Below are 16,963 nucleotides of genomic sequence, written 5' to 3'. Positions count from 1 at the left end.
GCCAGAGCCCAGGAGCCTCATGGGAGGTTCCTGGAAAACCGTGTTGGCGCCCCGTCAGTCCTTCGGGCGGTTGTGGGCCTGAACAACCGGAGGCTTGCCTTGCTACGCTCTGCCCTCAAAGGGGCGTGAGTAATAAGGGACCGTGACCCGGGAAGAGGATCACCGAATGGGCAGCACAGACAGGGTTCGCCCCAGTGCTGCTTGGCTCATCAGGCGGGCAAGCGGCCCAGTTGGTTGCCTGCCCTTGGATCGCCCGTAAGATAACCCACCTATTACATAACGGTGTATGTAATAAACCTGCAGCAGTTTCTTACCCAACCAAAAATTTGTGTGGTGTGTTTTATTTATGTGTAAGAACATGCATGCTACTGTGGGGGGTGGGGACTGTTGCCTCCTGCTGGCGCTATGCCGGAAACCGGCCCCAGTGCAAGGGAAGGAGCTACATGGGCGATAAAAAGTCTCACTATTCACACTAGCATGTACACGCAAAGGCTTGACAGAAACCTGCTGCTTCTGTTCAAAAATCACAGAGAAACGTTATTTTTGGCACAAAAGTACAGGACGGGTGGCATTGCTGTGGCTGCAGTCAGGCGATGACGAAGACTTTGGAATTTAAAATAACTGACCTGACAGGCATAGGGAATGGAATAAACTGGCTTGAATTGTTTAAACTTCTGCTTTTATACATCTTAAAAATATACTTTGCTCTTCGAGGAAGCAAACACAATAGCATCATTTGAATTATAAGTTAAAACAAAAAAAAATCTACATAACATTTGAAAGGCCTCTGTATTCAGGTAAAACTATAGCTGACACCTGCAGCTCCCTCCTGTGAAATGACTGCCCCTGCAGCTCCCCCCTGTGAAGTGACTGTCCCTGCAGCTCCCCCCTGTGAAGTGACTGTCCCTGCAGCTCCCCCCTGTGAAGTGACTGTCCCTGCAGCTCCCTCCTGTGAAATGACTGCCCCTGCAGCTCCCCCCTTTGAAGTGACTGCCCCTGCAGCTCCCCCCTGTGAAATGACTGTCCCTGCAGCTCCCTCCTGTGAAATGACTGCCCCTGCAGCTCCCCCCTTTGAAGTGACTGTCCCTGCAGCTCCCCCCTTTGAAGTGACTGTCCCTGCAGCTCCCCCCTGTGAAGTGACTGTCCCTGCAGCTCCCTCCTGTGAAATGACTGTCCCTGCAGCATGCCTGGGGTCGATCAGATGACTGAAGTGTGGTGAGTTCCCATGGGTGTTTGAGACTGCAGTACCACCTCCTGACTACAGGGGCAGGACTGAGCAAAAAACAGAAATGCACATTCTGAAACACAGGTCCCCACAAGGACAGTTTTTTTTAAAAGTGTGAAAATCGGTGCAGATGTTTCTGAAGTCATTTTATATAGTTTGGAAGACATTGCCTTGTGGGGGCTTGGGTTCAGGACCCCATAGTGCAATGAAGTCTCCACAGCGTGAGTGCATTTTTACACTGAAGTCCCCACAAGGATAGTACCACAAACCCACCCCCACCACCCCACACACGCGCACGCGCACACACACACACACTCACACGTGTATAGAAGGTCACAAAACACTATTCCAGGCCATCGTGTTGCTCCTGGCAGCACTTGCCTTCTGTACACCGTGTACGAACATCCACACAGTCAGCAACATGGGGCCCTAGGTTCTATCTCCCCGAACAAAGGGCATCTTACTCACCTAAGATTTGCATAAATAACCGGTGAACACCTACGACACACCTCTCAGACACCAAAACCCACACAATGACAGCTCACTGAACAGGGCACAGCTCCCCAAACAGAGAGGGACCAGAGAACAAAACACACAACATATTGCGATAGAATGAGTCACACTCAAGGAGCAATCGAAACCCTACAATCACTTGCTGAGGCACCCCAGACACAGACAGCTGATAGTGCTACGAGGTCATACTACCGTCAGACTGTGCGCTACATAAATAGCAACAGAACACGTGAGATGTACAGTACTGTGCTGCAGGACAGCTTCTTAATGGAAAATTAGACTTGCTTATAGTGTGGACACAACGGAAGCATGAAACAAACTGAAGATATGTTTTAAAAACATACTTCGGACGTGCAAAATAAAAGCAACACACCTTTTATTACAAGACGTGCACACACGTAGACTCGCTTTCTGCACACTGCAGCATTGCAGATGTTTTACAAAAAATCTATTGTACTCTGGGAGGCAGAAAGGAGTGTGTTCAGAATATGACCCCCCTGTGCTTACTTGAGAGAAAAAATGATTTGGTGGTCAATGAAAATGGTATCTTCCTCCTTACAGTATAAACAGATGCTTCATGCATTCACCTATAAATGAACACAGAGAGTAAAGGAAAGGTGTCCCCTGCATGGCACATGCCTGCCTCTCCCACCACTCACCCCACAGACTGCCCATGGGTCCACCAGGGGCGCTCCCTCTTCATGAGAAGGGTAAGAAGGGCGGGGGGAGCCGGGTATGCCAGGGCTTCTAGGGGAGCTGGATGGGGCAAAGGACGACTTCACTTGGGTAGACGCTACGGTATAGAGGGGATGTGATTCAGAGGACACGTGGTCTAATGCGGGCCTGGACTAGTGGGGGCATAGCCCATTGGAAATTAGGTGCGGTCTATTGCTGGTGTGGTCTCGTGGAAGTGTTATGTACTGAGGGCGTGGTCTAATGTGGGTGTGGTCTAGTCGAGATGTGACCGAGGGTAGGTGTGACTTAGTAGAGGTGTGGTTTAGTGCAGGTGTTGTGTAGTGGAGGTGAAGGCTAGTGGAGGTTTGGATTATGGGAGGTGTGTTCAATTGGATGTGTGATAGGGTGGAGGTATGGTCCAGTTGTGGTGTGGTCTACTAGAGATGTGGTGTAGTAGGAGATTGGAATAGTGACAGTGATGTGTGGTAGAGGTGTGATCTAGTATTAAGTGATGTGATGTAGGTGTGGTCTAGTGTGTGGTCTAATGAAGGTGTGGTCTAGTGGAGTTGCAGTCTATTGGGGGGTCCAGTGAACATGTGGCCTAATGCTGCAATGGTGTAGTAGAGGGTTGGTTTAATGGAGGTATGGTCTAGTGACGGTCTGGTCTAGTTGATGTGTGGTCCTGTGGATGTGTGATCTAGTGTAGGTGTGGTCTATGTAAGGTAAGGTGTAGTGAGGGTGTGATCCAGTGGAGGTCTGGTCTAGTTGATGTGTGGTCCTGTGGATGTGTGATCTAGTGTAGTTGTGGTCTATGTAAGGTAAGGCGTAGTGAGGGTGTGGTCCAGTGAACATGTGGCCTAATGCTGCAACGGTGTAGTAGAGTGTTGGTTTAATGGAGGTGTGGTCTAGTGGAGGTCTGGTCTAGTTGATGTGTGGCCCAGTGGATGTGTGATCTAGTGTAGGCGTTGACTATGTAAGGTGAGGTGTAGTCTGGGTGTGCTCTAGTGGGTTTGAAGCCTAGTGGAGGTGTGGTCAGGTAAGGTGTGGTCTAGTGAAGGAGTTGTCTAGTGCGTGTGTAGTCTAGGGCTGGTGTGGTCTAGTAGAGGTGTTGTGTTGTTAGGGTGTGTTCTTGTATGGGTGTGGTCTAGTCAAGGTGTGTTCTGCTGCAGGTGTGGTGTAGTTAAGATGTAGTCTAGTGTAGGTTTAGGTTAGTAGAGGTATGGTCTGGTGGAGGTCTGATAAGGTTGGGAGTATGGTCCAGCAGAGTTGTGGTCTAGTGGAGATGCGGTTTTGGGGTTTTGTGTAGATGTTGTCTAGTGTGTGTGTGGTCTAGTGCTGGTGTGGTGTAGTAAGGGAGTGATCTGATGTGGGTGTGGTCTAGTAGAGGTGTGACCTGGGGCAGGTGTAACTTAGCATATGTGTGGTTTAGTGCAGGTCTGGTGTTGTGGAGGTGTCGGCTAGTGGAGGTTTGGATTAGTGGAGGTGTGTTCAACTGGATGTGTGATAGCGTGGAGGTATGGTCCAGCAGAGGTGTGGTCTAGTGGAGATGTAGTGCAGTAGAGGATTGGTCTAGTGGTAGTTGTGTGGGGGGTAATGTAGTGAGGATGTATTCTAATCGCCGTTCCATTTAAGCTGTGCGCTTGCGCGCCCGCGCACCTCTGTGCCACCGAGCGTGCAGTGCCGTGTGTGGCGCCCACACAATCAATCAATCAATCAATCAAAGGCATTTATAAAGCGCACTACTCACCCGGAGGGTCTCAAGGCGCTGGGGGGGGGGGGGTCCGCTACTGCTCGAACAGCCAGGTCTTGAGCTTCTTCCTGAAGGAGAGGTGGTCTTGGGTCAGGCGTAGTTCGGTGGGGAGGGCGTTCCAAGTCTTGGCGACACACATTCCCGAGAGCGTTTTCGCCGCCGCTTTTATAAGGCGAGCGGCGCGAAAAACCGGCAACTTGTGGGCTCAACGAAGGAGCACTTCATTTCTTTTCTAGAGGGTGGCTGTGGCTTTTGTTTAAGCATTCATGTTAATTGCAGCGCCCGTCACGAGCTGCGATTAACATGAATACTTTAAACAAAAGCACACAATCACCCTGCAGCCACGCTGTAGTAACAAAAGAAATCAGCACCGAACACGTTGTGTGCTTTCAGTATCACCTGAAAACACACGCCGTGTTTGTCGGTTTGCCACATTTCTTTTCTTAACTTTCCATGTTCTGCACTTCACGTTAAATAATGATTGATACAACTTTGGGTGAACATTTCATTGTGATGCGAATCAATACGACCTTGGGCTCAGGTTTTACATTTGTGTCACAGGTCCATGGGATTGCATCTTTGCTTGGATTTTGGACTCCTAGATTGAGATTGATGTCATTTGAACTTTCCCTTTAAAAAATTGTTTTTTGTTCATTAGAAATAAATAGTGGATTTTAATTTTCAGGAAATCAGCTGCTGCAATTAAGTTTTTTATTTAGATATGCGTGGTGAAAGGCAGTGGCGCAACTAGAGCCAAATCTCAGGGGGGTTGGGGGGCTGATACAAATTTCAGGGGGGGCTAATTCTTCCAGCATTAGGCAGAGTGGAGATGCAGGGGCTCTAAGAAGGAGTGAAAAAACAACAAAGCCTCGTTAACAAGTGAATGGTCTTTTAAAGACCTGTGAAGTACTTGGGTGCTGCTGTAATAAGACGGATGCCAGTCAAAAACTATCTGTGTGTGTGCCCGGGAATCTGTCTCAGCCCGGACGCGACGGAGGGTGGTGGGGGGCGGCTGTAGCCCTTTAAGCACTATGGGCGTTGCGCCTGGTGAAAGGGGAGAGTCAAGTAAAAATCTTAGTGCTTGGAATGAATAGTTTCTGGTTTCTATTTTTTTTGGTACTAGAAACAAAAAGTGTCTGTTAATACACAATGACGGAAGGGGTTGTTTAGCGCTTTTTGACCTTATCATAAATTAATGAAAAGATGTATAGCTTTCGGTAATAGTAAATGTAATTTCTAACCAAAATACAAAGTTCCCTAAGTTATACTGGCTACTGTTGGTCACGCCGCTCAGGCATACTAAAATCTGTTTTACAGAGGAAAGATGTGTCCTATCATTAAGCATAAAGAATACTCTCAGAAACAGATGGCATGCATTTGGCAAACCTTGCTGTGCGCCTTAAGTGCCTTGTCTCTAGGTACCTGCCTTAGGGCGATCTTCAACAGCCGCAGGGCCTTGGAGCAACGCTGTCAAACCATGTTGGTCCCCGGGAGCCACTGTTTGTTACCGCACTGAGACCTTGTGTGAAATATCCTTGTATGCCGATAAAATAGCACCACTTGGGGACATGGGTCCAAACGTGGAAATCGATTGCCTGAAACATGGGGTAAACTGCTTGGACGACACTTGAGACCATCTAAGCCTCCTGTATTGATCTCTGCCGAGAGCGCACCCTGAGCCTCTGACGAGGTTCTAGCACCACCATTTAACCCACCGATTGCTAGGGACAAGGGGCTATGATCACTGAATGGACTACGCACTAAACTAAAGTTGTCAATAAACAAAAACAAAGGAGCTGACACAAACACAAAATCTATATTGGAGGCACATCCCCTCCCTCTAAACGTTGATAAATACTGGGGTTGATGGACTTTACTAATTTCTCCATAGGAAAAAAACAAGATTGGATGTACTTTGAATTGTGTTTAGCTCAGAGCCCTCTCATGTGCAGCTACTCCAGCAACATACATTTGGGCTTGCTGCTCCGTGGATCTAGAGGACAGTCACATAGGTGACAGTCACTGTTCCCTTTAAGGTGTGCAACTCTGTGGCCCCGAGCATACAGTGCGATGTGTGTGGCATGCACACACATTCCGAGAGCGTTCGCTCCGCCACTTTTAAGAGGCAAGCAGCGCAAGAAACGGACATTTCCTGGTTGCAGAGAAAGAGGCAGCCTGTGGGCTCAAGGAAGGAGCACTGCATTTCTGTTATTTTCTAGAGTGTGGCTGTGGGGCACATTGTGTGCTTTTGTTTAAGTATTCATGTTAATTACACACTAATAATTTTATCACTATGTGTCACGGTTGTAGCCATTGATCACGCTTGTGGCATTCCCTTGTATCGTGGTACAAGCAATTGTTTGTTTCGCCTGTTTGCTTCTTGGTGAAAAACATGTCTTGTAAATTGTCAATGTTTTTTTACTTTATGCGAAATTGGATACAGGACTGTGTCTCACTACTTACAAAATTTGTTTCTTTACATTGTTTAATTCTCATTAAATCGCACTATCTGGCTGGATAGCTTACATATAGAATTGATTTCTTTCTATATTCATTTTCGCTGCTAAATCACTTTTGACAAGGACCATTGTTCTTTTTAAAATTCATGTTAATTACAGCACCCGCCACGAGCTGCAATTAACGTGAATATACAAAAGCACACAAGAATAATATGCCACCTAAAAAAAAAGTAACAACATCCTGGAAAAAGCAAACACTCATAAGGAATGCAAGTATAAGTAAGGCATGTGAAGTGCAAGCAGGAACAACATGGTTACCTTAACGCTTTTACAATCATTATTCAGAAATCAGTGAGTGCTTTTGCCAGCGGCAGAGCAGAAGTGGACACTGTCCTTGTATTCTCTGGGCAAGAAGGAAGAGACAGAGTCATTTTCCTTCTCTACCTGCCCCGCCCCGAATTGCCACACACGCAGAGCCTTATCTGTGGGCCTTGGTTAGTTCTGCCGTCCTGGGATGCGTATTTAAAATAAAAAAGCAGGGGAACAGAATCTATTAAATTAAAGAAGTAGGGGCACGCCATACCCTGCCGATCCCGCCCACATCGACCACTGCAAGTGTGGTGCTTTTAGGAAGCAAGCAGAGGACTTCAAGGGTTAATGATCGTCGAATGGCTGAGCTAGAGTGCATCAGGTAAATCAACGTGATTGGACAGAGTCACTAAAAAGAAATGTTTGTGCTTGGAGTCGGAAAAGAAAGGGAATCCGATGGACATAGTTTGTTTGGCAGTGAGGGGAGAAAAGCCCGGCGGAGCGGCATTTTCATTCTATTGCTGAAAGATGTTTCATTCCCTTCTCTGTGCAGCATGCAGAGTATTGTACTGAAAGCTCTACTTTTTAATCTTGGGTTCCTAAATCTCGTACACTTGGGATTACCAATCCCATTCCCTTTCCCTAAAAACCTAATTCTCGACCCCTGAAATGATGTGCCCTCAGCAGCAGCTGCCGTGTGACGAGGCAGTAAGACTGTGGCGCACCATCTTTGGGGAGAAGGTGGTAGCTGAGGTAAGGGTTGGGTAACAAACTTGATCTCACGTAGTCCATTTTCGCAGAAAAAAAATTGTCTTTTTGGGAGGTAAAGCAAGGTTCATTGACAGTGACACCAGTTAAACGACGATGATTCGAGGCAAAGCAGATTATTTCCAAAATAAAGAGTTTTGAAGTACATAAGCGATTATTGCTTTAAACCCAGATCATACAAACAGAATGTCTGAAAATATGGATTATAGGCTTGTTCTTAAAAATGCCTCCTACCTCTGCCGGTCGCACTTAAACACTTGTGTGCCGCTCTGATGACAATCAAGTCCCGGGATCAAGTGACAAGACCAATACTGTGCTTCCGGTCCTCAAAAGTACACATCCAGAGAGCACGGTCGGTCAACAATCTCTGTCCAGGCTGATGCGGGGGCTTAGGGGGAATGGGCTCAGAAGGCTGTGAAACTATAACATCCTGCGCAAGAGGCTCAGGTTATGCGACTTCTCTGCTGGCGGGTGTGGCAAGGAAAAACAAAGCTACCGCCCGCCAGTGAGTCCAATCTTTGAAGCATGTGTGTGTTTCTGGTCACCAAAAGGGTGGTGTGATTGTGGGAAAACAGCAGGCAAGACCTGTCCTAGGGATCAAGCACATGATGGCTTGTACCCCCAGAGTAGACTTACAGGAAGGCTGGCTGTGGCACGGCTAATTGATCTGTTCAACTCTGGCCTGCCTGCTCAGCGCGGTTCATGAATATTGTATCTCTGACACATAGCATTTTAAATTTGAAGGTGCAGTTGCATATATATTATGTTAGACAATTTTAGCATGCTGGTGCTGCCTCATTGCAGTGCACCTCAATTGCAGTATTGTCAGAGGGGCGCTAGAATGCGTAACTAATGCTTTTTAATGCGGTGATGCAAACAGCATGCGTTAGTCTAATGCCTGATGTGGCCCTACTCTAACCCAGCTCTGAAACTGCGAAAAATACAATTATAATAACAAAGTTATTATACTTTTATTTATCAAATGCACACAATCACCCCGCAGCCCAGCTCTGTTCAGAAAAGAAATGCAGCAACATAGCTGCCAAGGTTTCAAATTGCAAGGGATTCAAACCTGCCTTAGCACCGTTCACGTGGATCTGTATGTGTGGAAATGCACCGTCTATTCATTTTTTTAAGCAAAAGTTTGGAGTGATATTTGGAGATGAACCCACACGCGCGGTGTGGTTACTGGCGCACATAGCCATGGCTGCAGCGCACAGAGACCTTACACTGCCGCACACAGAGGAAAAAAATTAGAGGGAACATTGATTCTAATGTGGCTGTGGTCTAGCCAAGGTGTGAACCGGGGCGGGCGTCACTTAGAAGAGAGAGGTGTGCTTTAGTGCAGGTGTTGTATAGTGGCGGTGTAGCCCAGTGGAGGTTTGGATTAGTGAAGATGTGTTCAACTGGATTTGTGATAGGGTGGTGGTGTAGTCCAGTAGAGGTGTGGTCTAGTGGAGATGTGGTGTAGTAGAGGATTGGTTTAGTGGTAGATGTATGAGGGTGTGTATTTTTGGTGTGATTTATTGGAGGTGCGGTCTCATGTGTATAGTCTAGTGCAGCTGTGGTCTAGTGGAGGTGCAGTTAGTGGAGGTGTGGTCTAGTGGACGTGGGCCTAATGCTGGTATGGTCAACTCGTATGTTGGTTTGGCAGAGGTGAAGTCTAGTGGAGGCGTGGTCTAGTTGATATGTGGTCCAGTGGATGCGGGGTCTGGTGTGGGTATGGTCTGGGGAAAGTGAGGTGTAGTTTGGGTGTGGTCTAGTGTGTTTGTGGCCTTATGGAGGTGTGGTCAGGTAAGGTGTGGTCTAGTGAAGGCGTTTTCTAGTGTGTGTAGTCTGGTGCTGGTGTGGTCTAGCCCAGGTGCGTTCTGATGCAGGTGTGGTTAGTAGAGTAGTGGTCTAGTGCAAGAAAATTGTAGTAGAGGTGTAGTGTAGTGGCGGTATGGTCCAGTGGAGTTGTGATCTAGTGAAGGTGAGGTCTAGTGCAGGTGTTGTTTAGTGTGTGCGGTCTAGTGCTGGTGTAGTCTCGTGGAGGTGTGGTGTAGTGAGGGAGTGGTCTAATGTGGGTCGGGTCCAGTAGAGGTGTGACCTGGGGCAGGTGTGACTAGGTAGAGGTGTGGTTTAGTGAAGGCGTTTTCTAGTGTGTGTGTGTGTAGTCTAGTGCTGGTGTCGTCTAGTCAAGGTGTGTTCTGACGCAGGTGTGGTTTAGTAGAGTAGTGGTCTAGTGCAAGAACATTGTAGTTGAGGTGTAGAGTAGTGGAGGTGTGATCTAGTTGAGATGAGGTCTAGTGCAGGTGTTGTTTAGTGTGTGCGGTCTAGTAGAGGTGTGGTGTTGTGGAGGTGTCAGCTAGTGGAGGTTTGGATTAGTGGAGGTGTGTTTAACTGGATGTGTGATAGGATGGAGGTATGGTCCAGCAGAGGTGTGGTCTAGTGGAGACATGGTGCAGTAGAGGATTGGTCTAGTGGTAGTTGTTTGGGTGGGTTGTGTAATTAGGGTGTGTTCTAATGTGGGTGTTGTCTAGTCAAGGTGTGAACCGGGGCAGGCGTGACTTAGTAGAGATGTGGTTTAGTGCAGGTGTTGTGTAGTTGAGGTGTAGGCTAGTGCAGGCTTGGATTAGGGGAGGTGTGTTCAACTGGATGTGCGATAGGGTGGAGGTATGGTTCAGTAGAGGTGTGGTCTAGTGGAGATGTGACGTAGTAGGAGATTGGTGTAGTGCTGATGTTATGTGGTAGAGGGTGCACAGGCATAATATCGAGTTTTTAATATCGAAGTACATTTATATCGAGTTTTAAATATCGTAGGGGCAGAATATCGACATCACGAATATCGACAACCAGAATATCGAACTGAAGGTAAGAAATGTTGATGTTGCAGATATCGAAGTTAGTAATATTGATAGTAAAATTATTGATGTTAATAATATCGATATTTATATTACTGTTATGTATTTTAGTATGTATTTTATATGTATGTGTTCTATATTTTTTGTTAGGTATTGTACTGTTTTTTTAAATATATGTATACAATTTTTAGAAGTTAGTAAAACATTTTAAAGTAAATTATGCGTTTTAGTACTGTAGCGGGTTGTGGGTTTATAGGGGAATAGGGTGGGAAGTAATTTAAGTATAGTAAATTAAATAATAATTTTAAGGAATTATTAATTATTTTTAATTAAATTTAGCATTTTAGTTCTGTAGCGGGTTGTGGGTTTATAGGGGAATAGGCTGGAAAGTAATTTAATTGTAATTAAGTAATTATTAATTTGTATTTATTGGTATTGATAATTAATTTATTGTTAATTAATTATTAAAATAATGTTTTATTAATTGATTGATAATTATATTCATTGTATTAATTCATTATTGGAGCGGGTTGTGGGTTTATAGGGGAATAGGGTGGGAAGTAATGTAATTGTAATTAAGTAATTATTAATTTTTATTTTTATTTTTGGGTATTGATAATTAATTTATTGTTAATTACTAATTGGTAAGTAATTTTTATTAATGATTATTTATTGGTAGTGCTAATTAATTTATTGTTAATTAATTATTAATTGGTAACTAATTTTTATGAATCGATTAATTGATAATTAAATTAATTGTGTGAAATTTTATGTGGAGTGGGTTGTGTGTTTATTGGGGAATAGGGTGGGAAGTAATTTAATATTATTAAAGTAATTATTAATTTTAATTTATTAGTCCTTTTAATTAAAGTATTGTTAATTTATTCATAAATCATTATTTAATTATAAAAATTATTTAATTTATAATTATGTTATTTTTAACCCCTACGCTATCCAACGCTTTCCCTACTGTTGCACTCACTGGAGTGGGAATAGTAATTTTTCCCCTACGCTATCCAACACTTTCCCTACTGTTGCACTCTCTGGAGTGGGAATAGTAATTTTTACCCCTACGCTATCCAACGCTTTCCCTACTGTTGCACTCTCTGGAGTGGGAATAGTAATTTTTACCCCTACGCTATCCAACGCTTTCCCTACTGTTGCACTCACTGGAGTGGGAATAGTAATTTTTACTCTCCCGCTATCCAATGCTTTCCCTACTGTTGCACTCTCTGGAGTGGGAATAGTAATTTTTACCCCTACGCTATCCAACGCTTTCCCTACTGTTGCACTCTCTGGAGTGGTAATAGTAATTTTTACCCCTATGCTATCCAACACTTTCCTTACTGTTGCACTCTCTGAAGTGGGAATAGTAATTTTTACCCCTACGCTATACAACACTATCCCTACTGTTGCACTCTTTGGAGTGGATATAGTACTTTTTACCCCTACTCTATCCAACACTTTCCCTACTGTTGCACTCACTGGAGTGGGAATAGTAATTTTTACCCCTACGCTATCCAACACTTTCCCTACTGTTGCACTCTCTGGAGTTGGAACAGTAATTTTTATCTCTACGCTATCCAACACTTTCCGTACTGTTGCACTCTGTGGAGTAAGTATATATATTATTTTATATATGTATACCTTTAATTTATTTTAACATTCTATGTATGTTATTATTTTTAAACATGTTTTAATATTTTTAACATGTTTCTTTTAATTATATATATTATTTAGTTTATTTTACATTATTTTTTTAACATTTAAAAAAACAATATTTTTTACAACTATATTTTTGACATCGATATTTTTTCTCTTGATATTTTTGTACTTACCATGATGTAGATAGGATGTCGATATTCTTGACTTCGATATTTTTGCATTGATATTTTGGGAACTCGATATTCGGTCCATCGATATTTTGGCAGTGATCCGTGGTAGAGGTGTGGTCTAGTATTGGTGTGATATTATAGACGTGTGGTCGAGTGTGTGGTCTAGTGAAGATATGGTCTAGTAGAGATTCAGTTTAGTGAGGGTGTGGTGCAGTGGACCTGTGGACCTGTGGTCTAATGCTGCTATGGTCTAGTAGAGGGTTGGTTTAATGGAGGTGTGGTCTAGTGGAGGTGTGGTCTAGTTGATGTGTGGTGTAGTGTTAGAGTGGTATAGAGAAGGTGAGGTGTAGCAAGGGTGTGGTCTAATGGGTTTGTGGCCTACTGGAGGTGTGGTCAGGAAAAGCGTGGGCTATTGAAGGTGTTTTCTAGTGTGTGAAGTTTAGGGCTGTGTGGTCTAGTAGAGGTGTCATGGGGGTGTTCTTGTGTGGGTGTGGTATAGTCGAGGTGTGTTCTGGTGCAGGTGTAGTTTAGTAGAGGTGTGGTCTAGTGGGAGAAAGGTATAGTGGAGGTTTGGCTTAGTGGAGCTGTGGTCTGGTGGAAGACTAATAGAGTTGAGGTATGGTCCAGTGGAGTTGTGGTCTAGTGGAGGTGTGCTCTAATGCAGGTGCTGTCTAGTGTGTTTAGCCTAATGTTGGTGTGGTCACATGGAGGTGTAGTGTAGTGAGGGAGTGCTCTAATGTGGGTGTGGTCTAAAGGTGTAATCTAGGGCAGGTAAGACTTAACAGAGGTGTGGTTTAGTGCAGGTGTGGTGTTGTGGAGGTGTCGGCTAGTGAAGGTTTGGATTAGTGGAGGTGTGTTCAACTGGATGTGTGATAGCGTGGAAGTATGGTCCAGTAGAGGTGTTAACCAGTGGAGATGTGGTGTAGTAGAAGATTGGTCTAGTGGCAGCTGTGTATGGGGGGGTGTTGTGTAGAGAGGGGGTGTTCTAATGTGGCTATGGTCTGGTCAAGGTGCGAACTGGGGCAGGTGTAGCGTAGTAGAGGTGTGATTTTGTGCAGGTATTGTGTAGTGGAGGTGTAGGCTAGTGGAAGTGTAGGATAGGTTTAGATTAGTTGAGGTGTGTTCAAATGGATGTGGCAGAGGTATGGTCCAGCAGAGGTGTGGTCTAGTGGAGATGTGGCGTAGTAGAGGATTGGCCTAGTGATAGTTGTGTGGGGGGGTGTGGTCTCTTGTTGGTGTGATTTAATGGCGGTGTGGTCTTGTGTGTGTTGTCTAGTGCAGCTAAAGTCCAGTGAAGGTACAGTCTAGTGGAGGTGTGGTCCAGTGGACGTGTGGTCTATTGCTGGTAAGGTGTGGACTAGTGAAGGTGTTGTCTAGTGCATGTGTGGTCTAGTGCTGGTGTGGTCTAGTAGAATTGTGGTGTTGTCAGGGTGTGTTCTAGTGTGGGTGTGGGCCAATCGAGGTGTGTTCCGGTGCAGATGTGGTCTAGTGGAAGAAAGGTATAGTGGCGGTGCAGTCTAGTGGAGGTTTGGGTTAGTGGAGGAGTGGTCTGGTGGAGGCCTGATAGTGGTGAGGTATGGTCCAGTGGAGGTAGGTCTCGTAGAGATGTAGTCTAGTGGAGGTGTTGATTGGAGGAGGTGTGGTCTAGTGTGGGTGTGGTTTAATGGAGGTTTGATCTAGTAGAGGCGCAATCTAGTGGTGGTGTGGTCCAGTGAGGGTGTGGCTTAATGGTGGTATGGTCTAGTGGAGGGTTGGCCAAGTGGAGGTGGGGTCTGGTGGAGGTGTGGCACAGTGGACTTGGTCTAGTGTCAGCCGCGGCCACTGCAGGTAAGAGCAGTGGGGCGGTGGGGCCAGGAGAGGGGGATTTCGGGAGATGATCACAAGGGAAAATTAAAGAAAGAATTAATTTCTCTAGTGGTCGTCTCTCGAAATCCCCCCTCACCTGGCCCCACCGCTCTTACCTGCAGCAGTCACGGCTTTCTAGTGTGAGGGTGGTAGAGTTGTGGTATGGTCTAGTGCAGGCGTGATCTAGTGGAGGTCGGCGGGTGGAGGTGTGTTCTTGTGTGGGTGCAGTCTAGCTGAGTGAGCTTAGTGAATAAGTCCTCAAGTGGTCATGTGTCTTATTGGAGATGTTGTTTAACAAAGGCGGATTACAATGAACATGTTGTGTGATTGACATGGGGTCTAAGTGGAGATGTAGTGCAGTGCTGGCGTGGACTAACTGGACATCTGTGACCTGGTGCAGGTGTGGTGTGGTGGGCATGTAGGCAAAGTCTAGGTGGAGATGTGGCCAGGTGGAGGTACAATCTCGAGATGGGTCTCCACTGTTGGTCCAGAAGGGCGGGATGCAGGTCAGATCTTCAGGCCAACCCCTCACCATGTAAATGACTTACATTATGGCTCACTATATACAAATGTATCATAGGCAGACAACCTGAAAATCCGGTATGGATTAGGCCTTACTGGACCTCTGCCTGATAGAGCCGATTTTGGGTTTTACAACAGCCTGAGCACCTCTCTCCTAGCTGTCACTCACAGCATGGTCTCCTTACTTGTACCTGTCTCTCACAGCCTGAGCACCTCTCTCCTCGCTGTCTCTCACGGCCTGAGGACCTCACTCCTAATTGTCATTCACAGCCTGAGCGCCTGTCCTAGCTGCCACCCACTGCCTGAGCGCCTCTCCTAGCTGTCACTCAGAACCGTGGCACCTCGCAACAAGCTCTCACTCACAGCCTAGACACCTCACTCCTAGCTGTCACTCGCAGCATGGTCTCCTTACTTGTACCTGTCTCTCACAGCCTGAGGACCTCTCTCCTAGCTGTCACCCAGAGCCTGAGCACCTCTCTCCTCACTGTCTCTCACAGCCTGAGGACCTCTCTCCTAGCTGTCACCCAGAGCCTGAGCACCTTTCTCCTTGATGTCTCTCACGGCCTGATGGCCTATCACCTAGCTGTCACCCACTGCCTGAGCGCCTCTCCTAGCTGTCACTCGGGACCTTGGCACCTCGCAACAAGCTCTCACTCATAGCCTAGACACCTCACTCCTAGCTGTCACTCGCAGCATGGTCTCCTTACTTGTACCTGTCTCTCACAGCCTGAGGACCTCTCTCCTAGCTGTCACCCAGAGCCTGAGCACCTCTCTCCTCGCTGTCTCTCACGGCCTGACGGCCTATCACCTAGCTGTCACCCACTGCCTGAGCGCCTCTCCTAGCTGTCACTCAGAACCTTGGCACCTCGCTCCAAGCTCTCACTCACAGTCTAGACACCTCACTCCTAGCTGTCACTCACAGTCTTGGCACCTCAGTCCTAGCTGTCAGTCATAGCCTGGCCACCTCACTCCTAGCTGTAACTCACAACCTGGACACTTCACTCCTAGCTGTCAATCACAGCCTAGACTCATCAATCCTAGCTGTCAATCACAGCCTGCACACCTCACTCCTAGCTGTCATTCATATCCTGGCCACCTCACTCCTAGCTGTCACTCAAAGCCTAGACTCATCACTCCTAGCTGTCACTCACAGCCTGGACACTTCACTTCTAGATGTCACTCACAGCCTAGCCTTATTACTCCTAGCTGTCACTCACAGCCTGGACACCTCACTCCTGTCAAGCACAGCCTAGACTCATCACTCCTAGCTGTCACTTACAGCCTAGACTCATCACTCCTACCTGTCACTCACAGCCTGGACACCTCAGTCCTAGCCATCACTCACAGCCTGGACATATCATTCCTAGCTGTCACTCACAGCCTAGACTCATCACTCCTAGCTGTCACTCACAGCCTACACTCATCACTCCTAGCTGTCACTCACAGCCTGGACACCTCACTCCTAGCTGTCACTCACAGCCTAGACTCATCACTCCTAGCTATCACTCACAGCCTGGATACCTCACTCCTAGCTGTCACTCACAGCCTAGACTCATCTCTCCTAGCTGTCGCTCACAGCCTGGACACCTCAGTCCTAGCTGTCACTCCCAGCTCTAGCTGTCACTCACCCTGGACACCTCATTCCTAGCTGTCACTCACAGCCTAGACTCATCACTCCTTGCTGTCACTCACAGCCTAGACTCATCACACCTAGCTGTCACTCACAGCCTATACTAATCACTCCTAGCTGTCACTCACAGTCTAGACCCATCCCTCCTAGCTGTCACTCACAGCCTGGACACCTCACTCCTAGCTGTCACTCACAGGCTGGACTCCTCATTCCTAGCAGTCACTCACAGCCTAGACTCATCCCTCCTAGCTGTCACTCACGACCTGGACACCTCATTCCTAGCTGTCACTCAGAGCCTGGACACCTCATTCCAAGCTGTCACTCACGGCCTGGGGGGCACCCTAGCTGTTAATCAAGCCCAGTAGCGTAGTTTACATGTCGTGGTCCCTGGTGCAAGCAGGAAAAGGGACCCTTTGACTGCTGTTGTGGTAGAAAAATACAGCAATCATCAGGGGTCACTGGGCCTCTTGGACTCTGAGTCCTGGTGCCATTGCACCTGCTGCACCAATGATAGCTGCCCCCTGATCAAGCCTGAGCTCCTCCCTTCCAGCAGTCACTCACCGTCTGCGAGTCTCACTCGTAGATGTCT

Source organism: Triturus cristatus, chromosome 5_2 (genome assembly GCF_964204655.1).
Source record: "Triturus cristatus chromosome 5_2, aTriCri1.1, whole genome shotgun sequence".
NCBI classification, from domain to species: domain Eukaryota; kingdom Metazoa; phylum Chordata; class Amphibia; order Caudata; family Salamandridae; genus Triturus; species Triturus cristatus.
Note: the sequence above shows the minus strand (reverse complement) of the source record.